Here is a 27,012-nt window from a genome sequence, read left to right as displayed (position 1 = left end):
CATTTTGAGGACTAAGGTATTCATGACTCCACGGCATGATATTCTCAGTCAACTCATATGCATGTGAAAGTTGAACATTAAATAAGGGAAAAATGATTTGATCCTTTTGAAATAGGGTGTTGGCAAAGGCTACAGAAAGTACCATGGCCTACCAAAAGAACAAATAAACATATCTTGGAAGAAATGCAGTCAAAATAAATGCTCCTTCTAAGCAAGAATGGAGATACTTTGCTTTAAGTGATTTGGGTTTATTATCAGGCGAGATCAACTCTGATCCCCGACAAGATGGATTAACATAGTTGCTGCAACAGTGGGTTCCAACTTAAGAACAATGTGAGGATAGAGCAAGACCGATGGTGCTTGCTTGGTGAGACCCAGGCTCTGTATGAGTTAGAACCCACTGGAAGGCACCTATCAACAAGAGAAGAGCACACAGGTGCTCAGTGTGGTGCTAGGCACAACTGACGACAGAATCCGCTCTGTGCATGTTCTTACCTAAAAGTCAGAAAAGAAGAATTCCAGAGCACTAAATGACACACAGCCAGAGTTACAAAAGACTTTCTTTCGCTAGTGTGACGTCTTCCAGCTTTACATGACCATGTAGTGCACAGTATTGGCTGAATTTCCCCATCTGGTTTAGATTGCTCACAGGATAAGCATATGGGCAACTTGGTAGAGGATGCTCATAAGGACATTTGTTTGATCCAAAAATTGGTGCTCTGTCTTTCTAAAGATCCAGATTCAGTTTAGTTGAAGGTTTCTGAAGGTAGGAAAACAAAATATTATTTGTGCCACTCAAAGACATAGCAAAAGGAAGTAAGTAAAGAAAACCTCACTGAACACAGGGATGCTTGTAAGACTAGAATCATTAGGAAAAAAGCCACTCTCAGATTTTCAGCTCATAGAAAGCCTCACTCATTCATTGTCATTGAGTCAATTGTGACTCAGTAATCCTATAGGACATGGTCTATAGAACTGCCCCTGTGGGTTTTCATGGAAGTAGAAAGTCTCATATTTCTTCCACATCTAAATCATAGCTTCCCCAAATTATTTGATCTACCACTCAATTTTCAGGAAAAAAAGTTACTGTGTCCCCCTAAAAATTAAAACTGGCTCATAATCTAATATAAAGTGTGATTGTGTTTATAACCCCTTCTGGATTATTCCAGTGCCTCCCAGGGGGTTGTGGGGATTCAGTATTACACACTTTGGGAAACTGGGGGCAGGGTTCCCATGGGGTTGATTCTCATTCATAGGACCGGATAGAACTGGCCGTGAGGGTCTCTGAGACCATAACTCATTGTAAGGGTAGAAAGCCTCATCTTTTACTCATGAGTTCCATTCAAGTAAACAACGGTTCAGGGAAATTATTTTGTGCTTATTTTTTATTGTCTTAAGATATACTCAATCTTCTATTTCATCTGCCATTGACTGTTTTATGAAATATTTCCAATTTTGTATGCTCCCAGAAGACAGTGTAGAATTGAGCCATGAAGGCTTCATTGGAATCTTTAAGTGGGATAAGAGGCCCCGTGGTGCAGGCCGTTCAGTGTTACACTGACGGCTGAAAGCTGCATCCTTCAAACTCAGGAGGTGCTCCTTGTGAGAAAGATGAGACTGTTTGCCTCTGTGAAGACGCACAGTCTCAGAAACCCTAAGAAATGGTTCTATTTTATCCTATAGGGTAGAGTAGACAATGGGTTTGGCTTCTTTTGGTGTGGGTGGGGTGGCAGAATTATCATCATTCGTGTAACATTCTACAGTCTGCTTAATACAAATAAGAAACACGAAGCTACTGTATTCGGAGGGAAAAGGAAATGTAGGTTCTTATCTGATAAATATTTGAATGACTTACAGCTAAATTGAAGGAAAAGTTCCTGGCAATTAGGACCACTATTTTCTTTCCTTTTTTTTAAATGATGTAACCACTTTCAGGGACCTTAATGGTCTCAATTATCCTTGAAGCTCACAACATGGCTTTACCGTTATTGCCAGCTTTTTCTAAATTTCTGCAGAAACATATACAAGTAAGCGGAATCAATGGCTGGCAAGACCGCTCTTTCTAGCCTCACTTTTTGCCCCCCTTGCTTCTTGATGGTGGTGACCATATTTCTGAGAAACAAACAATGGCTTGTTGCTAGGAATGGAACAAATTGCAATTGAAACTGCGTTGGTCACCCAGAAGGCTGACATCTGTACTGAGCACTTTGGCTGTGTAATGCATACATGGTGTTAGAAGTGGAGTGGGGCCCACGGAAAAAAAATATATGTAAATAAATGTGTGTCGGTTTAAGGTCAGATGCGCCTGGTTTAATGGATAGTATGAGATCTTTATTATTAGAACAGATTTCGAATCTTATCCATGGATCGTTGGTTGGTGGCTTTGGGCATGTTACTTTACTCTGTTGCAAGTGATGGAATCAAGATTCTATCTAAGTATTTGTCACCAGAGTGTCCAAATACTAACTCTATTTCATTTTACCAGCAGTATCAACAGAGGAAAGGACTCACATTTTGACAATTAAAAGAGGTCATATATGAACAATAGCTATTAAATTATTAATGGCATTAAAGTAGATGGTCTCATGTCCTACATATACTTTTATGCTATTCTATTTAAACATATTATCTCATGAATGTTGAACATGTTATCATCAGTGACCAGTCCCGGGAGGAGGATATTATTCTTGGTGTAGTACAGGGTCAGTAGAAAAGAAGATGATCAATGAGATATGAATTGACACGGTGGCAGCAATGTAATATCCCGAAATAGCAATGATGGTGAGCATGGTGTAGGACCACTTTGCATGGTGTAGGATCACTTTGCATTTTGAGTCAGTATTGGTTGGAAATTATTTGATGGAATCTAACAGCAACAACATCTTTGAATAGGAGATAACAAGATAGATTAGCAAAGAAACAAGCAGATAATTAGGCGTAGTAATGTACATGTATACAACACATACACAGCAAATAATTTGGGACATGCTCTGAGGAACAGGCAATTTGGTCATATAATTATAAATAAGAAAGGCGTCTCTCGATATATATGATCATTGAACACATCCCAATTTTATTATTATTTTTTCATTTGCTGTCATCTGGCAGACATAATAGAAAGCGACATACAGTCACATTATTTGTTTGTGTAGACCTAAGAAAAGGCTTTAGGTGAATTCGAGTTGGATTTTGAAACATGAACAAAGTGATGTGCAGTGCTGGAAAGCACTGCCACCTCAATAGTTTGCGTTACACTGGAAGGCCAGTACTATGAGCACTCACACACAGCATGAGCAGAGGGATGTCGTTATTCTGAATGCCTGAATTTTGGGGAAGCACAGCGTGTTACTGAGTTTTAGTAATACTGAAGAGCTGCTGGGAATTTCAATGTCCCCATTTTCCAGAAAAGTCACTCCTGATCTTGCCGAACAATATCAGTGTACCTTGTATACACCTGAGGCAAACAGCTTTGAATAAGTGATATGCATGGATTTTAATGAACTCCACAGCAATTGGTTTGGCTTTTGTTTTATACACACTGATATAGGATTTACCAACCTCACAGACCCCTTCCATTTTTATTCCAATATTTTCCCTCCATGAACTACAGTATAGCATTTTTGTTCTTTTCTGCAGCAAAATTGGGACTATTTACTGTCATATTTTCAAAAAGGTTATTTACCATCCCCTCGCAACCTTGTAGTGATTTAAAACACAGGAAAAAAAACACTTTCTCCACAGGTGGCCTGCAGAGACACATTTTTTTTTTTTTTTGCTAGCTGCCATTGACAGTCTTTGAATCGGGGCCAAGTTTATCAAGATTGAACCTAATAACCTTTCAATAAGAGATTATATCAGATTCTTCCTTATAATGCGAAGCACTGCGCCCACATTGGCTGTTTTTTTTTCTTCTGGGAAATATATCAGGCAGCACACACTGGTGCTCTGCATTACTTTGTATGTCAACCAGTCCCTTGAAATAATAAAGTTTGAGTTCAAAGTATTCCTTCCCTAAAGGTAACATCTGAAATACCCCATGTATGTAAGTGTAAAGCTATCTGTTCTCACCAGCATGTAATGCCGCCTTTTATAAAACATAAAGCTCAAATGATAATACTGACATAAAATTAATGGTTAACAAGAGATGCCCTTTGATTTTGAGCATATTTGATGTATTTTAAGTTGGACTTCTAAAGTAGTCACTGAAATTGAGTCCACAATGTCATTGACAAGCAGACAATGTCAGGCTCTCACGGAAAGAAAGTGAGTTCTTATCTCAGTTTTCAAAGCCATAAACAGTTACTTTCTAATTGAACTTTGACAGATTTTAATTACTGTAGTCATCTTGGCTTCATCTTCCCTCTTATTAGTTATGCTTGCTACCGTCTCGTTTTTTCCCTCTCCCTCTTTGGACTGCTTCTTTTCTATCTTGCCACCGACCCATGGACGTGCCTTTTCCATCATTCACCTCCTTTCTTTCTCTTGGAACACAGCTGTTAATTACCACCAAGTCAGTTCTGACCCCTGGGAAGCCCAAGTACAACAGACCAGAAACTGCTCCCTCTTGCCCTTGATTCACTCCATTGCTGTGACCACTGTGCCTTTGGAATTGACTTCGAACCTTGAAGGTCATCTTTTTAACATTTTCCCTTGTGTTCCACAGAGCCTTTTTGTCTAACTTTTTGAAGTAGTTCATCAAGCCCCCTTTCCTAGTCTGTCTTGGTCTGGAAGCGCTCTAGAAATCTTTCCAATATTATTACCCTTAAATCAGGATTTGAAATACCAGTGACATACCTACCAGGTGGCATCACAAAGGTCACGAGGGTATAACAAACCGGCAGAGTGGTGGTCTCTTTGTGTTGACCGTCTGTCTTTACGCCCCTCATTGTCCCGGAACCGCCACCATTGAGGTAATTGTGGGTGATTGTAGAAAGGTCCCTCTATTCTGGTTGAGCACACACAGCCAGTGTGCTGACAGTGCCTCTGGCTGATGGGTCAATCACATCCACAGCATGAATGCTGCTGTCATGACGTGCCATCGAGTTGGTTCCAACTCAAAGTGACCCCATGTGCAACAGAACAGAATACTGCTGGTCCCTCCCATTCCTTACAATTGTTGTTCATTTTGAACCATTATTGTCAATCCATCTTACAGAGGGTCTTCTTCCTCTTTTTTTGCTGCCCCTCTACTTCACCAGGCATGCTAGCGGAATTGTTTATTCTAGGGTGACGGTGTGCTCTGAGAGCAATGTATAGGCACATGCAGGTGTGGTGGCTTCATGGTTACATGATGCGCTGCAATTCACAAGGCAGGCACTCAGAAACCACTAGCCACTCCTCGGGAGAAAGACAGGGAATCTGCTTCCATAAACCATCACAGTCTCAGGAACTCACAGGGGCAGTTCTACTCTGTCTGGTAGACTGTGATGAGTCAGCAGTGATGTGACGGCAGTGAGTTTTCTGGAGTGATCTGTATGATGCCTTAAACCCAAACGGATCAACTACTTGTAATGAGACTGCTCAGAAGATGCAGCTACTCAGCCTACAATGCAATAGTAAATACGGGTGAGGTAACGGAGCATGGGATTGTCGTCCATTGTAGCAGGAGAAAAAGAACAAGAGAGACTACACTAGGCCAAGAAGCAGGTTCAAAGCTACTCAAGACGGAGTGGTTCAAATCTTTCATCTTGAGTCCACTTCATCCATTTCCCTTGGCTTTTGTTTCTAATTTCTTGGGCCAGGAATCTAAAAAGGACCCTTCCCTTCTTTCGTTTGTTAATCTTTTGTTGCACTTTTGGGAAAAGTTTGTACAGCGAGTTAGTGTTCTAATTAATAATTCAAATATAAATTGTTCCAAGACTTTGCTGGCAGCCCGCACAGCATGTCAGCACTCTCCCTAGTTCCTGCCAGGCTTTCCCGCGTTATTTATTTGGTTTCATAGAGTATCTCTGTCTTCTCATCTTGCATATTAGGCACATGTTTCCCTTTTTGTCTAGAATAGTTGATTGTTCTGAGAGACGCATGGGCGGTGTTGTTTGTTTATCAGGTCGATGATATGGCTGGATGGTGACCTCAAGGAGTGTCTTCAGTTTCAGTTGAGAAGGGTTTTGCAAGGCAAGAGTTTGGGGAAGTCTTTCATCTTTTTCTAGCCAGTTAGTCTGTTCTTCCATTTTTGTTTTTTATGGTTTTTAAGGTGAGGGGAAAGTGCTCTGATTTTTGTTTTACATTCCTTTTGCCCATTCTAACCTTGACTTTCTATTGTCATCTTGGTCAGAGTGGTTAATAGTGGTAACCAGGTTTCATCTAGTTCTTCTAGTCTCAGATTAGAACAGATTGTGATTGATGTGAATCGTTAGGCTTTTTCTCTGATTGCTTCTGTGGATTTCCCTTTTCCTTTGATCCTTCTAAAAAAGAACTTTTTCTGAAGGCCTACAATCTACTTTTCATTATTGCTTCCTCTGAAGCTGCCCTCTAACTCTTGTGAAGTCCTTATCAGACCTATGACTCATTTTTCTTTCAAATTTATGCCAAGGACACATCATTGGGGGATGTAGCCATTCCCCTTGCATTAGCACAACATCATGCTAATGGTAACCATCTTGTACATGGTCCAGTGAACTCTATTGGAATTCCAGTGTCTGCACCTATAGCCAGAATTCCCAAACTCCTGACTTCAATTCTAGTTCATTGATCACACTTTTTATGCATAAAGGGTTTGTGAGGCTGCAAATCTCTATCGGATCAGATAGCCTTATCGCCCCCCTCCCCCCATCTCCACCTCCGACCCCAAGCCTTCTACTAATGGGCTATAAAACGCTTGTGGGGAAAAATCCATTAGATTTTAATTCTACTTTTTACCCCTATGAGCTCTTGAAGCACCTATGAAGTTGCTTTGACCAAGGGTAAAGTCCATTCAGTGGGGAAAGACCATCTCTTTCAACAAATTTATCAGCAAAACTGGCTATCAATATCCAGAAAAATGAAACAGCATCCCATCTCACACAATACATAAAGATTAAGTCAAACTTGTTCAAACACCTAAATGCCAAGAATAAAATTACAAGATACCTGAATAGAATATAAGAACAAAGAGAGGGGGGTCTTAATTTTATACTAGTTATACCATCAAACATAACTATACTAGTTAAATAGTTTATAACTAGTAAACATAGTTATACTAGTTATACCATCAAACATAGTTATATTATGAAATATAAGTAAAATTCATGGACAACAGAAGATAAACTAGATAATTAAATACAAGTATCCATCAAAGATTCCACTACCATGAATGAAAAGGGAACCCACGGACTAAAGGGGGTGCTTGATAATGACATATCCCATAAAACTCAAATCTCTAAAATATGTAAAAATCTTTAATCACTCAACCAAAAGGACAAAAAATTCCGATTGAAAAATGAGCAGTAATTTATAAATTATCAGGGTGGTAATGGAGGAAGGGTTGTGGGGTGAGGGGGGAAATGAAGAGCTGCTACCAAGGGCTCAAGTAGAAAGCAAATGTTTTGAGAATGATGATGACAACAAATGCACAAATGTGCTTGACACAATGGATGTATGTATGGATTGTGATAAGAGTTGTAAGAGTCCCCAATAAACTGATTTTTTTTAAAAGTACAGTCTCAGAAATGCACAGGGACAGTTCTATATTATCACTATGAGTCATAATCAACACGATGCCAGTGAGTTTGAATTTGTGTTTGGAATAATTGTGTGATCATAATTATTGAGTACAAAGTATTTAAAAAAAAAGAAAGATGAGCAAAGGACATGAACAGATGCTGCACCAAAGGGGACATCCAGCAGGTAACAAACACATGAAGAGATGGCAACCAATGTTACCCATCTCAAAACCCAAGACAAGCTCACTTCTATGGAGTTGATTTCAACCTCTGGACATGGTCCAAAGAGTTTCTAAGGCAGGACCCTTTAACAGAAACAGACTGCCATGTCTTGTTCCTATGGAATAACTAGTGTGTTTGAATCATGGACCTTTGGGTTAAAATTTGAGCATTTAACCACGACACCACTGGGATTTCTCCATGAGCCCCCAGAAGTATGTGAATCAAAGCTAGAATGAGATGGCATCTTACTCCTGCAAAAATAAAAAGGCACTGCTTGAAAAAACAAAACAGCAATAGCGTTTGTTGAGGTTGTGGATCTATTGGAATGATTACACACTATGGGTAGGGTTGCCAATGATGTTGCCAATGAAAGTAACCTGGCATTTCCCCAAAAGCCTAGAAATAAAATACCATATGATCCATAATTTCACTCCTAAGAAAGTATCTTAGAGATAGGAGAGCAGAGACGCAAATTGATATATGTACACTCATGATCCTTACAACATTAGCAAAAAGAAAGGAACACCTTAGGTGACAATCAACAAGTGACTGGATCAACAAATAACAATGATGACGAGTTTGCAAAACATAACACAGATACATCTGGAGGATGGTGTGCTGAATGAAAAAAGTCAAACACAAAGGGAAAAATACGGCATGCTATCAATTTTATAAAAGGAAAAAAGGAACAATATAATCGCTCATGGACACTGGAGAAACCAGCTACCAAATGGAAGACATGTTTTTGTTCTGGGGGTGAGAAAAACAATATGCAATATTGGTGAAGTCAGACAATGAGAGGTAGGCTAATTTTAACAAAGGACAGCTATATTGCACACTATAACATAAACAATTTTACAAAATAGTGATAATAAGCAACCCACACGCAAGCAGTTACATAGGTAGAAAAATATTGCAAATGGATGCAGGAGAATGAGCATGGAGGTATATAGATCTATATGCGGGCATGTGTATATATGAATGTAAGCTAAAAATTACTATTTACTCATAGATACCTTTGTTAATTAAAAATAATAATATGTGAACCTAGTGTTTCTCAACATAGTGTTCATTTAAGTTTAAATATTTTTGAAGGGGGTTTTCCATCTCTGAAGAATTCTGGGGTCTTCAATTTATACCTTGTCAATATAACAGTTCTGGGACTGAAATAATTTTCCTTTGAAATGTTTTTTTTCTTTTTTTCGGTTTGGGGGACATAAGTCTGAAGGGGAGAACAAGGCTATAATACAATAGATTGGTTAAGATTTCCCCCCAAATTTTAAAGTAGCTCTTGCTGAACCTTTGAAGAAATAGTGGGTACATTTGGTACGATCGGAAAAAAAATGAACTGCCACACCATTCTTGGCTTTTTTCTAACTAATGCAATTATCTGTTTTCTTCAGATTTCTTTCATGATTGCCCTGTGTCCTTTGAGATAATCTATCAAGAATATTTTGGGGGGAATAAATAAAAACCCAGTCACTTAAACTTCTGAGATGACCCCTCTGTTCTGTTTTATTTTAGTACATTCTCTTAGAATCCACGACTTTGATTTGACTGATGTGTTTATGTTTAAGGCAACCTAAAGAGGCAAGTATACTATTGAGAGAACTTGTCTCTCATTAACCACATACCACAGAGACTGGTTTAACATGCTTTGTTTGGAATGAACTCAAGCGTGTATGAACTGGGCCCCTACTAGCACTATGATTGTTTACTCGCAAGGGTACATGTTTGTGCGAAATATATATTCAAACAAGCATCGGTGGGGCACAGTTTTGTCTAAACACCTTGTGTGATGGATTTACTGATTTTGAAGCTCAAGACTTTCTTGTGGGCCAATTGGTATAGCATTGTTCCTAAAAATAATGTTCTACATCATAGTTTAGATGTAGAGTAATTTATGGGCTCTAAAGTTTACAGGCAGCCATCTAAGATAAAACTATTGATCTCCTTTCATCAGGAGCAAAGTCTGGTGGTTAGATTGTGTGCAACATGCTACCCATGTGAGAAGGTGTAGGGGGAGCCCGAGGTTTCCCTAAGGCCATAGCCTAATGCTGTCTCTTTGAGGGCGAGGACTATTGCAGAAAGCTCTAACGGTGAATGTGTTGGCAGTGAACTCACTGCAGCCGTGGACACAGCCATAGTCGCAGGTCCAGCTGTAAGCACAGTCACAGCCACAGCTACAGCCACAACTATAGCCACAACCATAGCTATATTCATAGCCACAACTACAGACACAACCACACTGGTAGTCTTAGTCACAGGCACAGTCTTAGTCATTTGCAGCCTCCCTCTGTCAAAATAGCTGCCACCCTCCAAACTGTCACCTTCACAGCTGCCGTTGAGACTAAGCTTGTCTCCTCCGCCTGGTAACCATGTGAGTCAAGAAGGGCTTTCTCCCCAGCATTTAACCCACAGAAGGGAGTCTGCGTAGCCTCTCTGGCTCTGAAAGCCAGGTTTTTAACACAAATTCCTTTCCTGATATGAACTTTTCTCTTTATAAATATATAGAGGGGTCTTAGTTGGCTTCTCTAGGAAATCCAGCCTAATGCTGAGAATGAGGGAAGCTTAATTGAAGAAATTAGACCAAGTAAATAAAACTACAAATAATCAACTACATTTGAGTGGGAATCTAATGTACAGTGTCAATTTTTATCTATAAGAATAAAGTATTAAAAAAAGGCCTGGGCTAACATTTAGCTTAACATTTAATTGTGTTCACAAAATGAAAAAATGAATTGGTTGCTATGACAACTCAGTGATGAGTTAAGACATTGAATTCTTTTTCTTTAGAAATGCTGCTGACTTTGACTAAACTGAGACAATGTATGCATTTTTTGATACAATTCTGATTGCACCTGACAATTTTTGAATCAATAGGCATCATCTTAAAATGCTACCATTTTTTTAAATGTCAAAGAAATTTATAAAATAGGTCCCAACACAAAAGTGAATAAATTGTTTCTTTGCACACCAAAATATATGTAGATCCGTCTACAGATTCTTCATAACTTCAGAAGGAAATAAGCTTTAGGCTAAAGTTTACTGCTTTGTCTGACACAAAACAAAATCACATGAAATTCAAATAAAATCCTCGAAAACTTAATGAATGAGTTGTAAAACATGTCTTAAAGATCCATATTCTGTTTAATTTTGGCTTATGTAATCATCATCCTTTCTTTTTTCTTATTATTTATTTCTTTATAATGAGAAAGAACAGAAAAGGAGTCATACACTGGGTACCCAGTGATGTGTACAGAGAGGTTAGACCTGAACATCAGGACAAGTCAAAGATGGTTCTGAGAAGATCTGTTTCCATTTACATATAACTAGAGGTTTATCTTTAATATACGGATAATGCTTTTGCCACATCATATATTTCAGACAACATTGAAAAGACAGCTTTTTTAAATCTCCCTTTGTAACTTCCCTTTTTTTTTTAACTAATGTTCCTTTCTTGGGTACAGTTACTTTCATCTACCTGGTCACAGAAATTGCGACACAAAGCGCTATTCTTTAATATTTCCAGGGGTTGACTGCAAAAGACACAACGAATTGTTCAGATGCATTTCAAATTGAAGCTGGAAAAAATTAAAACAGGACCACAAGAGCCAATGCACAACCCTGACCATACAACACCTGGATTTGAGACCAACTCAAGACTAAATCCGATGCACTGGACACCAGTGAATGAACACTAGGGAGATAACCCAAGCCATGAAGATAAAAGAAGTTTACTTAAAAGACAGGAAAGGAAGAAAAGCCAAAAATATGTGTCAGAAAATACTCTGAGAAATGCTATTGAATGTAGTGCAGCTAAAGTGAATGGAAGGCATGATGTAGCAAAATCGCTGAACAGAGATTTCAAGGGACAGCGAGCTAGAGAAAATAAAGTAAAACGTTATAGCGAGTTGTGCAAAGACTTAGTTAGAAACCCAACAGGGAAGAACATAGTTAGTGTTTCCCAAACTTTAATGACTGAAGGGGAAAATAAATTAAACAGAGTAGCAGTGTTGAAGGATGTTAAGGCCAAAATTTGAATAACATAGAAACATAAAAAGGAAATGAAAGAAATTCCCAGTAATTGTAGCAATAAGAATTGATCCAACTCCAACTTTTTCAGGAGGCAGTAATGATGAACTGATACCACTGAAGGAAGAAGCCCAACGTGCATGGAAGGCACTGGTTAAAATAACCTAACTAAACTGTTTAAATAAACTATACAACTTTGGAAGTTCACACTGATCTTTGCCAAGAAAATTGGGAGACAAGTAGCTGGCCTAGTGACTGGGAGAGATTAATATACATGTCTATTCCAAAGAACAGTGATCCAAGAGGATGCAGACATGATTGAACAGCATCATTAATATCACCTCCAAATCAAATTATTCTAAGGATAATGCTAAAGTAGTTGTAGTGGTACATCCACTGGCAACTTCCCCAAATTCAAACTCTATTAGCAGAGAGTAGCACAACAGCATTCACTTGTGTTTTATTGGTAATGTAAAGGTATTTGAGCGTGTTGATCATAAAAAATTTCTGAACATCACTGTGAAGAATCATGTTTCCAGAACATTTCAGGGGACTCGGGTGGGACCTCTGCTGCAGAGGCAGGCAGTCGTTCAAGGACATCAAGGGAAAATTGAATGATTTAAAATTGAGGAAAGTGTGTGGTAGGATTGCATTCTGTCACCATGCTTACTTAAACTATTTGCTGACAAATCCTCCAGTAAGCTGGACTATAGAAACGAACCGTAGGAAGGTGAGGACTTTGTTGCAGGTGACACAACCTTGTTTGCTCAAAGTGAAGCGGGCTTGAAACACTGAGGAAGATAAAAATCTCGAGCCTTGAATAGGTATTGCATCTTAATATTAAAAAATAAAGAACCCTCACAACTGCCCTATTAATTATCATTAGAATAAACAGAGAAAAGTTTAAAGTTGTCAAGGATTTCATTTTCTTGTCACTTCCACTTGGATCCACATCAACTGTCCTTGGAAAGGGCAGTCAAGAGATCAAGTGACTGACTTACTGTGTTGTGCAAATCTGCCACAATTGACACCTTGACAGTCTAAAAAATGTAAATGTATGGCTTTGAGAACTACGATGCTTCGATCCCACTCAGGACCTCTCCCATCATTTTACATGTTCTCAAAAGTTGTATGATGAATAAGGAGTACTGAAGACTTGTTGTTTTTAATTATGATGATGGCAAAGAACATATTATATACCACCAACTGCCTGAAAACAAATACACATATCTTGACTATATACAGTCAAAAAGCTTCCTCCCCCCAACTACCATGATCTGAATTCTACCTTGCAGGACTGGATAGGGCAGAGGTTGTACACTGGTGCATATAGGAGCTGGAGGCACAGGTAATCCAGGGTGGACGATACCTTCAGGACCAGGGGTGTGAGGGGCGATGCTGGGAGAGTAGAGGGTGAGTGGGTTTGAAATGGGGAACCGATTAAAAGGATCCACATGTGACCTCCTCCCTGGGAGATGGATAGCAGAGAAGGGGGGGAAGGGAGACTCCGGATAGGGCAAGATATGACAAAATAACAATCTGTGGATTATCAAGGGCTCATGAGTGAGGGGGGAGTGGGAAGGGAAGGGGAAAAAAAAGAAGACCTGATGCAGAGGGCTTAAGTGGAGAGCAAATGCTTTGAAAGTGATTAGGGCAAAGAATGTACAGATGTGCTTTATACAATTGATGTATGTATATGTATGGATTGTGATAAGAGTTGTATGAGCCCCTTATAAAATGTTTTTTAAAAAATAAAAAAGAAGAGTTAAAGGTGAAAAAAAATACAAAGAACATTTCTAAAATGATTTTGGGGATCTTTATGTGATTTTGTTTACAACAATTATATATGCATGACTTTTTAAGTTCTCATAGTTGTGTACTCATAAACTTCTAAACTTTAAAATGTTTAACTCATTTTAAAATGTTTCAAATTAAGATTGTCAGTGAGAATTGAATCTGTTTGTTAATAATTGTAATGCAACATCTTTTGACCAATTTTCATGAGGAAAGAAGTTCATTTACTTGCCAAAATTTTTATGTTGATTCATATTGAATTAGAATAATTGAATATAAATGACTTAATAAAATAGCTGATAGTGCACCCTTCCATTTTATCTATATATACCAATGATGCCTCTTTTTCACGCCTGAGAGGTTTTAAAGGACAATAAAAAAATTATACAGTGAAAAAAATGTACCTTGGAATCCAGAATATATATTTAGACTTTAGACGAGTCTCTGTTGAAACATCCTGCTTGGTAAAGTAGAGGGTCATTGAAAACTGAAAGACTCTTATCCAGTGGCTTCAGCAATTGGCTCACACATAGCAGGAGGTGAAGGGATGGGCCAGGGCCAGGCTGTTTAATTCTGTTGTGCATAGAATGGGTATAAGTTGGAACTCACTCCCAGGCAGCTGGCTACAGCAAGCTTAATAATTACTTTCTAGTCAAGCGAATGTTCACACACTAGTCATAATCCCTGGGGGACCAGGGTGGTACAAGAGTTTAACTTTCTCAGCTGGTGACCAAGTGTAGGGTCCCTAGGCCTGATGAACCACCTCTCAGAAGTGAATCCTTGATAGCCTATAGAGTTCACTGTATTCTTACACACCTGGGGACACCATGAGTCCAAACAACAAGATGGCAACAGGTTTATTTTAATGCCAGAGAGTTTTCTATGCTGTGATACTCTCATTAGGTCTGTTTTGCTCATTTACAGTAAGGAGACTTCAAATGTTTGTGGAAAATGGTAATTGGTACATAATATTTTCACTTCTTTTTCCATACAAACTCTGAGAAGGCCCTTCACTGCATATGTGTTGCAATTACTAACTACCCAATAGTCACATATTTATTTTTCTCCAGTTTTATTATATTTTAAATCTTAAATGACAGTTGTATTGTTGAAAGTATTATTGAATGTTTTTTTCATTATTATTTAAAAACTCATAACATTATCTAGTCTTGTGTAGTTCTCACTTTTTAAAATTACTGCAAATTGAGATTCATGATGGAATGAGGTCACTTGTCAAAGATAAGAACCTATTTTAATTCTCCTCAAATCAAGATTTCTGATCCTCGTAGTTGGGGATCAGCCACCTAGGTCATTTGCCCAGAGATGCCCTCTTAAACCTCAAGCCTTTCAAGAACTGGGTTTTTGTGGTTGGTGGTGGTGGTGCTAGGTGCCATAGAGTTGGCTCCAACCCATAGAGATGCTACGCACAACAGAATGGAACACTGCATGGCCCTGTGCCTTTGATAAGTCTATTGATGCAGCCACGGTGTCAATCCATCTCATTGAGGGAGTTCCCATCCACTTCACTAAACATGATGTCCTTCTCCAGGGACTGGTCTCTGGCTTCCAGGATCAAAGCAACAAGCCTCCACAGTATGACAAATTGATGGACAAATGGAGTTTATCTGGAGTAACATTTAGTCAAGCAATTGCCTGATGAGAAACTTTATAAAGTTCATTTGTCCTTGGCCTTGGGTCTGGTAGATAAGTACTTATGTGCGGTTATTTTCATTGTTGCTGTTGCTAGAGGTCATAAAGTCAGGTGTCACTCACAGCTATCCTATGTGCAGCAGAAGAAACCACTGCTCAGTCCCGTGCCATCCGCATAATTGTTATATTTGAGCTGCTTCAGCCACTGTATCAGTCCACCTTGTAGGGGTCTTCCTCTTTCTAACCCTCTCTCTGCTTTGCTGAGCATGATGTGGTTCTCCAGCAAGCAGTCTCTCCTGAGAACGTGTGTAAAGTACGTGAGACATTCTTGCTTTGAAGTGTCCTTCTTGCTTCTGAGGCACATTGTATTTGCATTTCTTCCAAGGTATGGTTGCTTGTTCTCTCAGCAGTCCATGGTACTTTACTTTCAATATTCTTCACCAGAATCATAATTCACATGCACTAATAGGTAACGTCCAAATGAACAGAGACAAGATTAGAGTTGTCAAGGATTTCATCTAGGATCCCAAATCAATTCCCACGGAAGCAACAATCAAGAGATAAAATAACCCCTTACATTGGGTCAATCTGCCTCCCAAGATTACTTTGAAGTGTTGAAGAGCAAGGTTTTTACTTTAAGGACTAAGGTGTGTGTGATCCAAGCCATAGTATTTTCAATCTCCTCATATGCATGTGAAAACTGAACATTAAATTTGGAAGTCAGATTTAACAGTTTTATTTGAACGTAATTTAGATATATAGAATTCAATGGTTCATTAATTCATTCATATCATGGAGAATTTTACAATAACTCCCACATCAAATTTCGAGCATCCCCCTCCCCATGTACCAAGGGCAGTGTACTACTGGTTGGTGAACAAATGAGGTCTTGGTACATCAATGGCATGCTATATTAAGATACATATTGTCCCCGCAATCCTGTGACAGCCATTCTGCTATGCTATGCTTATGCTCATTTATATCAGGGTGTGTCTCAGAGGTGCGGCACCACTGGGACTCATCCTCTTGAAACTGCATTATTTGTTGCCTTATTTGTTATTAGGCTATTTTTTGTTCATTAAATAAAGCCCATTTCTGTTGAACATACAGGGAAACAGAGATTTGGGGATGGAGCATATAGAAGGGTAGGGTTGATAAGAGCGAGACAATGTCCAGAAGTCCAGGAAGGAAAAGAATGCATTGGAAAACCCATATGATTATGGATGAGATTGCACAATTATGTTTGGCATGATTGAATTATTGAAGGATATGACTTATGTATAAACTCCCAAGTCATAGCAAATTAAACATAAAGGGTATAGATCCAGGAATTAGTTTGGTTCTTGCACTAAATCCTAGTTCCAATTTAAGAACAATTAGTTCATCATGGCCGTGTTACATACTCACTTTAATAAGTGGTGCTGAAGATAAGGGTGCTACAGCAAAGTGTGGTGAAAAAAGCAGAAGGTGCTCGGCTATCAATTGGAATAGGGTCTATGCCTTAAAGGCTAGTATTCACACAAGCAGCCATCTAAGCGAGGAGTCAATGAAGTCCACATAGAGGAAGCACACCAGTTTTTGTGATCCAAAATTGACAATCACAAAACAGTGAGGAGAAAAAGCATCAGAGCAAAATTTATAAGCACCCAATATGTGGAGGACTATGGAGGAAGGTGAGAGCCCCAAACCCATCTGCAGAACATCTGGTCAGACGGAGCCACTGGCAGATCTGCTCTAAGCACAAGAAAGAGTGCCCAGCAGCCTTACTACCAAGCAGAGATTATTGTACTCTTGATTATGCTGGATCTAACTTGACACTTAGATAGTTGACCACACTATAGTTACGCCCTGAATTAGTTCTAGGTGCCAGTATCTTTTACTGGTCCCATGACAGAAATCTCTTCCCTGGCTTGTTTAATGTTGGTTGAGGGTCTTTTTCTTTCTATGCATTACTTGTATTTTCATCCATACAATATTATGCTTTCAACCTTACCACCTTAGCCCAATTTTGTTTTCTATTGCATCTCCTAGCTGTGATGGACAGGAGGAGCGGATACACAATGATAATAACTGATACAGGGGATATAGGGAATACTGGGGTGGGCTTGAGTGGAGATAGAAGGAAAGATTTCTGGAATAACTAATGAAGACCGGAGCAGGGAGAGAGCACTAGAACGGAAGCTAGTTTTGTGAAACAGGAGTTTCAGGCTGAACTGGGAGCTGTGTTTGAGGAAATGCGTGATGTCCTTAAGAATTCTGGTTTTGCCATTGACTAACCCCTGAAAACTCTGGCACGGTGTCCTACGAAATCAATAGGATCGGAATGCACACCAAAGCTGGAGCATATGAAGCTCCATTGGAAGCAGGCTTTAAGAACCTGCTCTCCACATTCAGATAACACACACTTGTTTACTAAAGGTGAAGCGGACTTAAAGCGCTTATTGATAAAGATCTAGGCCTGCAGCCTTCAACTTATTGCAACTCAATGTCAAGAAAACCACAGTCCTCACAGCTGGACTTGACAGCACTGAAGAACAACAGCCTGAAACCCTGCACACACTTGGATGCTATCTCCTGGGAAACCAATAGAAAAGGAATTAACCATGACCACCAGGAGACGCTTCACCTGGATCCTGCCTCTGTGCCCTGCTTTCACTCAGCCCGCTTCACATGCTTTCTTGATAATTAATTTTATGCTCCCTGATTGAAATAGTATCTACTCTCAAAAAATGTGGTTCTTTTTATATTTACTTATGGTACTTCTCTACCGATTCAGGTTTTTAATACACAGGGGACTTAGAAAGTATTTTGTTAATGGATGAAGATAAAATGAAGTAAAATATTAACCTCCATTCTTATGAGTAAAACTGACTTTCTATTTTGAAGTGCACAAACATTTGGGGGAAATCGTGTCTTAAAGTAAATGTATTCAATGAACAGTAAGCTAAAATGATTTGTTCCCAGAGAGGTCACATGATCTGTACAGTAATATAGTACAGTATGCAGGGGCCAGGCTAATAAAACCCCAAAGACCCGGGTCTTTTGATTCTAGAGCTCATTGTTCTACAAGGAAATCCATATCTAATGAGGAAGCCCATTTAATAAGAGAGCAGAGTATAAAACTGCTTAAGTTTTCATTTTCCACAATATTAATTGCTAATGCTTGGAAAACTAAGCAGCTTCAGGGAATGGCAGAACATTGTATTCTTTATCATGGATTGCACATTTGTGGTGTGTGTGCTTTATATTTAAGTCCATATCCACCCTAAGAATAATGAGCAAACACCCTTCACATGCAATTGAAACTATATCCAATGTCCATGCTAAATCGAGCTTCTTGTCAAGAGAGAGAGAGATTTGTTATATTTTACCCTAACTGTGCACATCCAGGTGGATTTTCCATGCTGCAAAAGTACTATTGAGCAGGCAAATAATAATAATTAAATAAAATGGTAAATAAATACACCTACTCCTGACTTATATTAACTGTCTCATCATCTGACATTTCATGTGTATGACAGCAGTAAACATGTCTATGCAACATTTTTGCCCCACACTAGTGCATACCTGTCAGTAAAACGTGCTGCGCAGAGAGGTGAGAATAACACCGGTTGTGATAGGCCAGTTTATACCCACTTGGCTGGGCTATGATTCTAAGTGGTTTGGAAGATATAACCTGACAGTTACGTACTTATCGATTTTGGCCCTTATATAATAGTGTGCTCATCCATCATTTTTGTAATCTTATATGATCAGACTCCATTTGTTCATTATAGCAATTTTCACATAACAACCTGGTCTTTGGAGCAAACCTGTCAACAATCGATATAAAAATGAAATATAAATATTTTCTGAGTCACAAATAGGATGAAACATTTGGTGGTTCTGTTGACATGTTTACATTTGATGGCTAATTTGACAATAGTAGTGCTGGTGGTATAGTCATTACACAGTGGGCTGTAATCTGCATGGTCTGCAGTCCAAACCCACCAGCAACTTCTTAGGAGAAAGACCAGGCTTTCTATTCCTCTAAGTGTACAATCTTAGAAATCCCCAGGGGTCACCATTGACTCGATGGCAATGAATTTGCTATTTTTGGTTTTGACAAGATCTAGAGTATTCACTGAATCCAGACTGAAATGAAGTCAATTCCCTGTCAATGTTCTGCTGCAATCGTGTTGAATCAGATTGAACAAAATCGTATGTGCGTACAATATCAAGATATTGTTATATTGCTTGAACATTTTGTTCATTTATCTTTCTTTGGAATGGGCACAAATACGGATCTCTTCTAGTCAGTTGTCCAAGTCTTCCAAATTTCTGGCATAGATTAATGAGTGCTTTCAGTGGATCATCTGCTTGCTGAAACATTTCAATGTCACCAGTTCCTTGAGCCTTGGTTTTGGCTACATCTTTCAATGCACCTTGACCTTCTTTCTTCATCATCATTAGTTCTTACTCACATGTTACCTTCTGAAAGAGTGGAATGCCAACTAGTTCTTTATGGTTCAGTTTCCATATTCTTTTGATGTTTCCTACATCCTTCAATATTTTGCACATGGAAACTTTCAAGATTGCAACTCAAAGCGTGGATTTTTTTCTTGAGTTCTTTCAGTTTCACAGATGCTTTTTGGTTTTCTAACTCTAGTTCTTTGCACACTTTACACACTTCATTATGATATTTGGTTTATCATCTCCAGCTGCCTTTTCAAACTTTCTATTCAGGATTTCATCCTTTCTTCCATTTTTTTTAGCTACTCTACAATGAAGAGTAACTTTCAGAGACTCTTCTGATATCCACTTGGATCCTTTCTTTCATTCCTGTCTTTTCAATGATCTTTTGCCATATTCATGAATGATATACTTGATGTCCTCCCACAGCTCATCAGATTTTCTGTCATCTGTGTTCAGTGTGTCAAATCTGGTCTTGGGATGGCCTCAAAATTCATGTGGAATAGACTCAAGATCATATTTTCTCTCGTGGCCCTGTTTTCATTTTATTCAGCTTTATCCTGAACTTAACATATGAGCAACAGATGGTGTGTTCTACAGTCAGCACCTGGTCTGGTTTTAGCTGCTGATATTGACCTTGTCCATCATGACTTCCCATAGATGTCATTAATTTAATTTTTGTGTATTCCATCTGGGGAAGTCCATGTCAATAGTTGTATTTTGTGTTGTTGAAAAAGGCATTTGCTATGTACAAGTCACTAGTTTTGCAAAATCTTATCATGCAAAGAGGATGTTGAACAAGGGATATCATTGCTGATGCAGAAGATCTGGGCTCAGCGCAGATCATGTCAGAAAGATGTTTACTTGTATATTATTGATTTTGCAAAGGCATCCAACTGTGTTTGGAAAATAAACTAAACATAGTATGAAAACATTCATACTAAACGAAACAGACTTTGATGAATCTGGAGGTTGGAAATAAGAAGTGGGAGGGGAAGACGTAGGCTACAGGAAAGGCAGGTAGTAGCTCGTGTTAAGGGGCAGACAGAATTCAACGGCAAGGCGATAGACAAAAATTGTGGACAAGTCACAGAGAAGTTTGATAAGTTGTTGCGGATCTTCATGATGATCTGCCCTATAAACCCTCACCTACTTCACTATAAAACCATCTTCTAAAAGTTTAGAGTTCTATTTTTCAGGTTGTAATGTTACAGATTGAGGTTCTGATGTGGTGTGTGAGAAATTCTTGCCTCAGCCAAAATCATAGAACTTGTTTCCTCTCTATTCTTCAATAAGTTTACAGTTTTTATTTGCAGAGATGTAACCAACAGCTATTTTTTAATGTACTAGATATGTCTGGATCCAAGGTCATTAGTTTGCACATAGATATCCAATTCTTCCAGCACTGTTTGTTGAAAAAGACTGCTTTCCCTATTGCATTGCTTTTGAAGTTTTGTCAAAAATCAATTGTTTTAGGGTTTATTGCTCAGCAGTATAGCTAGTGAAACCATCAATTTGAAAAATTTTAAACCACTATCATAATTTTTAAATAATTATAATGTCAGAATAATTCCTGAAATCAGATTTTGTTACTCTCCAACTTAGTTCTTTATCACAATAGTTTTGACTCTCCCAGGTTGGTTTGTTTACATTTCCATATGGATTTCAGAATCAGGTGATCAATTTTTTTAGGTGATCAATTTTTATAAGACTACTTGGATTTTATTTCTTTTGAATTAACCTAATTGATTAATCTTGGGGATAATTAGAATCCTTGCAATATGGAGTCTTCTGACCCCTCATGAAGTCTGTCTATTTCCTTACCCTTACATTGATTTCCATGACCAATGTTTTGAAGTTTTTCTGGTCAGTAATATTTCATCTTCTTGTTTCCTCTTTTTCAATGTCCCTCCACTTTACCAATCATGATGGCCTTTCCCAGGGACTGGCCTCTTGCAATAATCTGTCCAAATTGTGTGAGATGAATTATTACTATCCTTGCCTCTAGGAACCATTCTGACTGTACTTCTTCCAGGACCGACTCCTTTGTTCTTTTGGCAGTTCATTTTACTTTCAATTTTTTTGACAACACCCTACTTCAAATGTATCAATTCTTCTCCAGTCTTCCTTATTCAATGTCCCACTTCACATGCATATGAGGCCATTGGGAAGACTATGTCATGCCTCCAGAGCACTTTATTCCTTAAAGTAAATGCCTTGCTGGCCCACATTTTAAAGCGATCTTGTCCACCAATGCAATGAGTTACCTGATCTCTTGACTGCTAATGAGATATAGAGGTTGTCACCATAACCATATTATCAAGCCTAGCTTACCAGCTACTAAGCGTTGTGACATTATTTGCCTCCCAAACGATGTACTCTGGCCTACAATCCTACCTGTGAAATGGCCCGGGCAAGGACATTTTCTGTGAATTTCATTATGATGTAATAAATTAAGCAAATCCAGAGTGCACAATGTTGTATGAAACAGTTGAGAGTGGCCATGAATGCTTTCAAAAGGCTATGCCTCGGGAAACAAGACTCTTGACCACTGCTTCCATGAGCATGGATTCTGAACCCAAGCAAACAAAATTTTGACAGCTTTAATCCCCCCCCCATTTATCAGCTTCAATCTTCCCCCCCCCCCATTGGTCCAGTTGTGAGAATTTTTGTTTCTTTACCTTAAGCTTTAATCTGTCTTGAAGACTGCAATCCTTGATCTTAATTTCTGATATCAGCTGGATCTCCATTAAAATAAGAAAAACATGCTTACCTGTGTCTTACTGACCATGTTAAGGCATGCGTGGCTCATAATATGACATGTATGGACAGCCTTGTGAAGAATAGTAGTACCTGAACACTTAACTATACTTATGTGGAACCTGTGCACAGATAAAGAGGCAGGCGTTTGAACAGAACAAGAGGATCCTGTGTGGCTTTAAGAAAAGAAAGGTCTGTATTAGATTAATAACCTCTCACCATACTTTTTAAATCTCTATGCTAAGCTAACAACCAGAGAATTTGGACTTACTGAAGAAGAAAGCCGCATGAGGATCGGAGGAAAGCTCATTAGCAATATTTGATATGCAGATAATACACACTTGCCTTCCAAAGTAACGAGGACTTAACACTTATTGATGAAGCTCAAAGACAACCTTCTGTGTGAATTGCATTTTAAGAAAAATCACAACTGGGTCAATGAACAGCATCATGATAACAGAAAACACTAAGGCTGTCGAATAATTCATTTTCCTTGTATCCACCATCAATGTCCATGTCAAGAAATCAAATGAAAATTTGAAGTCAAGCTATTCGAGCAAAATTTTGTACTTTTAAATTATTTTTGCAAGGATTTCTTTGAAGTGTTAAAAGCAGAGATGTTACCTTGAGTACTAAGAGATGTTTGATTTGAGCCATGGTATTTTTAGTGGATTCATAGTCATGTACAAGCTGGACACCGAATAGGAAAGACTGGAGAACAACTGAAGCACCCCCCTAGGATGATCACAAAGATTTTTGAATATGCCATGGACTTCCAGAAGAACAAAGAGATTTGATTTTGGAGAAGGACAGCCAGAAACCTCTTGAGAAGTGACTTTGTGTCTTCCATTTGGGATATGTTGTGAGGAAGGACCAGTCCAGGGAGAAGGACAGCATGCTTTGTAATGTCGAGGGTCAGTAAAGAAGAGGAGGACGCTCCACCAGATTGGTGATGCAATGACTACACCAGTGAATTCACTCAGAGCAACCATTTTGAGGATGGTGATGGACTGGGCCGTGTTTCATTCTGTTGTATGACACTGACTCAATGCTGTTTAACATACAGCAAGATCCAGTCAGCAAGGAGGCAGTTTGCTATTACAGATTCAGTTTTTCAGTGCCAGTTTCAGAAACCTCTCAGCTACAGTTTGCCTTCACCTCAAAAGAGACATGATCCATCTTTATCAAGCTACCTGTGGTGTATTTCAAGGACCTTGCCATCATAAACATTTTGCAAGCAAAAATCTTAAATTTATATAGGAGGACAAATATTGATGCATACTTATATAAAGATTTATTTGCTACTTTTCCTTGGGACGTACCAATAAATATTCACAAAAGAATGTACAAAAAGGAGAGGGACTATTTCCCCATACAAAGCACAGAAACTTTCACCTGTATTAAAATCCTGAAAATTATTTGGTAAACTGAGGACTGCCCCACCCATGACACTGCTAAGAAATCCTATCAAGACCCACAGTATCGTTTACCCCTTTGGGACTCTATTGTTATTAGATCCCCTCGCATCAGTTCAGACCCTTCGCAACCTTATGTAGAATAGAAGGACATACGCCCAGCCCTGTGCTATCCATGTCATTGTTCTCATGTTTGAGCCTATCATGGCAGCCGCTGTGTCAAGCATATTCGCAAGGGCCTTCCTCGCTTTTCACTGCCACTCCACTTCACCAAGCATGATGTCTTTCTACAGGGACTTCAAGCACACGGGAATTCCTCATTTATAAATTTAATGCAAGCACATTTATGTGGTGATTTGCAAATCAGCATACCTTGCATAGATCCCTCTCCAACCAAAGGCTGAGGCATTTGTAATTTAACAAGCTTTTCCATTAGTGCCCTTAGAGATTTTCTTATGCTTCATTTCTCCTGGGGTTTATGGACTGCTCATAATGACTATAAGCTGCTCATGGATGTCTGAGGCAAAGAAACCAACAAAAGCCTACCCCTTTCAGCTTTCAACTGTATGTCAATGAAGCATTAGAGTAACGATTACTGTCTACATGCCAAACGACCTTTGAATGAGTGGCTCTTAAAGACATGTACTGTGACCTTGGTACCCAACTCTCCTTTATGCTTTGAATCACTGGAGCAAGTCCCTGCACATCCAGCTTCAGTATGAAAACCAGACATGTAACCTCTGTCATATCCCATGTCTCATCAAAGCTCAGGTACTTCTCAGATGCCATGACGGTACTCAAGAGCACCCCTCTTCAGACCTCTGTCTTTCTGGGTGTCCCTTGGGGACAAAATAGCAAACGGTAACAGATATTACCACACTTTACAAACTACATTTCTTTAATGTCAGCACTGTGGTGCTTCGGGGAGAATGGTTTTTCGACCCCTTCATGAGGATGTCTTTAATAAAGGCCTGGACCTCAAATTCAGCATGACTGGCCAAACTTTAGGCTGGACACTCTAGCGAACAAGTGGCCCCGTGGGCACGTTTTCATAATCCTAAGAGATTTTTTGGATGGAGTAATGAACTCTGTCCAACTATTGCCTCCGCTATACCTAGATTGTAAGGGGACATCAAAAAACAGTGGGAAAAACCTATTATCTTTTTACTAACTTTTTTATACAGAAGCCTCCTTCAAATTTTCATTTGAAGCCTCTTGATCTAAATCAAGTTAATAGGGGTCTCTACTTATACTAAAGTCACAATACAAAGTTTCGCCAGGGCATCCCTTAACCTTAGGTGAGTTGCAAACATGACTGACAACGATCAAAGCACTCCTGTCCCTTCTGGGAATGCAGCATGTTGAGCTCTCCAACAAAGCATTCAATGCGACTGATTTGTTCCTTCTAGGACTTGGGCAGTTGATTTTTGATACAATTGACAGTCATAATGAGTTCCTTAAAGAACTCTTACTTAAGATGCAAAGACTCAAATAGATGTCTGTTGGGTGTCACTATTTCCCAATTCAGACAGTGAGTAGTCGGCATTCACACCCCCTGAAGACATATGATCCCTATGCTAATCCCAGACAGATGTTTCCACTCACAATTCTGATGACCACTTTACTAGATGACACTGTCCCTCCTGATCAAACAGGTACTTGGCTTCCTAAAGAGATACCTTTCCTATGCCTTTAAAGTCTAAGTCATCACCAAGGATTAAATTAATATTAATGTATCCAGGGGTCAATTATGGTGTCAGATCTAAACCTAAACCTAGGATTATGTGCAACTTTTACATTTGGGGAAACTGAGAGGATCTCCAGGAGTCCTAATGGCTCACTGGATTAAGCACTGGACTGTTAACTGCAATGTCAGCAGTTTGAACCCACCAAATGCTCCATGGGAGAGAAACAAGGCTACCTGCTCCCGTAAAGAATCGCAGTTTGGAACCCTCGGTAGCAGCTCTACTGTGCTCTAAGGTTGGCTATGAGTTGAAGGTCAAACCCAAACCCAAATTCACTACTAGCAATGCGATTCTGCCTCATAATGATCCTATAGGACAGGTTGAAACTACCCCGGTGTGTTTCTGAGGCAGTGACTCTTGATGGGAGTCAGAAGTCTCATATTTCCTCCCAAGGAAGGGCTGGGGGTTTTGAACTGCTGGCCTTGCGATTTGCAGCACAATGTGTAATCCCAATGGCACCACAGCTCCTTATGAGCCCAAAGCAGTATCCAGAAAGAGGCATCTCATTGTTATTTTCCAGTAAGTTCCAAAATGTTCTTTAAGTATGATCTGATATCTTTCACACTCCTGGGCTGTTCTATTGCTCTTGACCTATGGACAAGTTATTTAATTTTCTGAGCCTCTGTTACACCATTGTAAAATGGGTGTGAGAAAAATCTCATGGGATTGTTTTTTGTGAAATAATTGCAATGATACAGATAATGAATTGATAAAGCACTTGGCATTGGAACGTGGTCAATAAATAATAACTAGTATTATTATTAATACTCAGGAAAGTATCATCAGAACACATGGAAGAACTATCATCCACTCTCTTTTACAGCTGTTACAGTTTGCTTCCCATTTTACCTCAAGTCTTCCTGCAAGTATTACAAATGGGGAAAGTAGAAGAGCTAATTTAGTTTGCAGAGGGACAAGACTTTGGTGATAGAAACATAAGAAAGCTCTTCCACATCTAGAGCTTAACTTCTGATATTGCATATCTGGGTCTTCAAGATTTACCCTTTGGCAGCTTTGAAACCCAAAACATCCAACAAATATGGAAGTGGTTCATTTGACATGTTGACGGAATAGGTATTCCTGGGATTTAGAGATTCTGTATAAATATCCTACTCTTTTACCTCATATCTGACTAAATATAATTCAGGTTTTGCTAACAAGGCAAAGCAAATCCACTTCTTGTAAATTTTTAGCATTAGCCTTCTACCTGTTGTTCTCTACTGTTTTAAAATTATATAGCCTGAATATTTCTGTGGAGGAAGGGCCACAACTAAGTAAAATTTATCTTGACCCCATCTA

At 39.0% G+C, this 27,012-nt stretch overlaps 1 protein-coding gene and 1 non-coding gene across 2 annotated transcripts in view; both read right to left on the bottom strand.

Annotated features, from left to right (window-relative positions):
- GRM7 (glutamate metabotropic receptor 7) overlaps positions 1-27,012 on the bottom strand; it is a 1,162,681-nt gene that overhangs the window by 89,516 nt on the left and 1,046,153 nt on the right. The window lies entirely within an intron of this gene.
- Positions 1,918-2,051, bottom strand: LOC142452253 (small nucleolar RNA SNORA33). The gene has a single exon (XR_012785276.1). It is a non-coding gene; the product is annotated as a small nucleolar RNA SNORA33 (small nucleolar RNA).

Source organism: Tenrec ecaudatus, chromosome 6 (assembly GCF_050624435.1).
Source record: "Tenrec ecaudatus isolate mTenEca1 chromosome 6, mTenEca1.hap1, whole genome shotgun sequence".
In the NCBI taxonomy this organism is placed as follows: Eukaryota; Metazoa; Chordata; class Mammalia; order Afrosoricida; family Tenrecidae; genus Tenrec; species Tenrec ecaudatus.
This window is presented reverse-complemented; position numbering and strand designations above follow the sequence as displayed.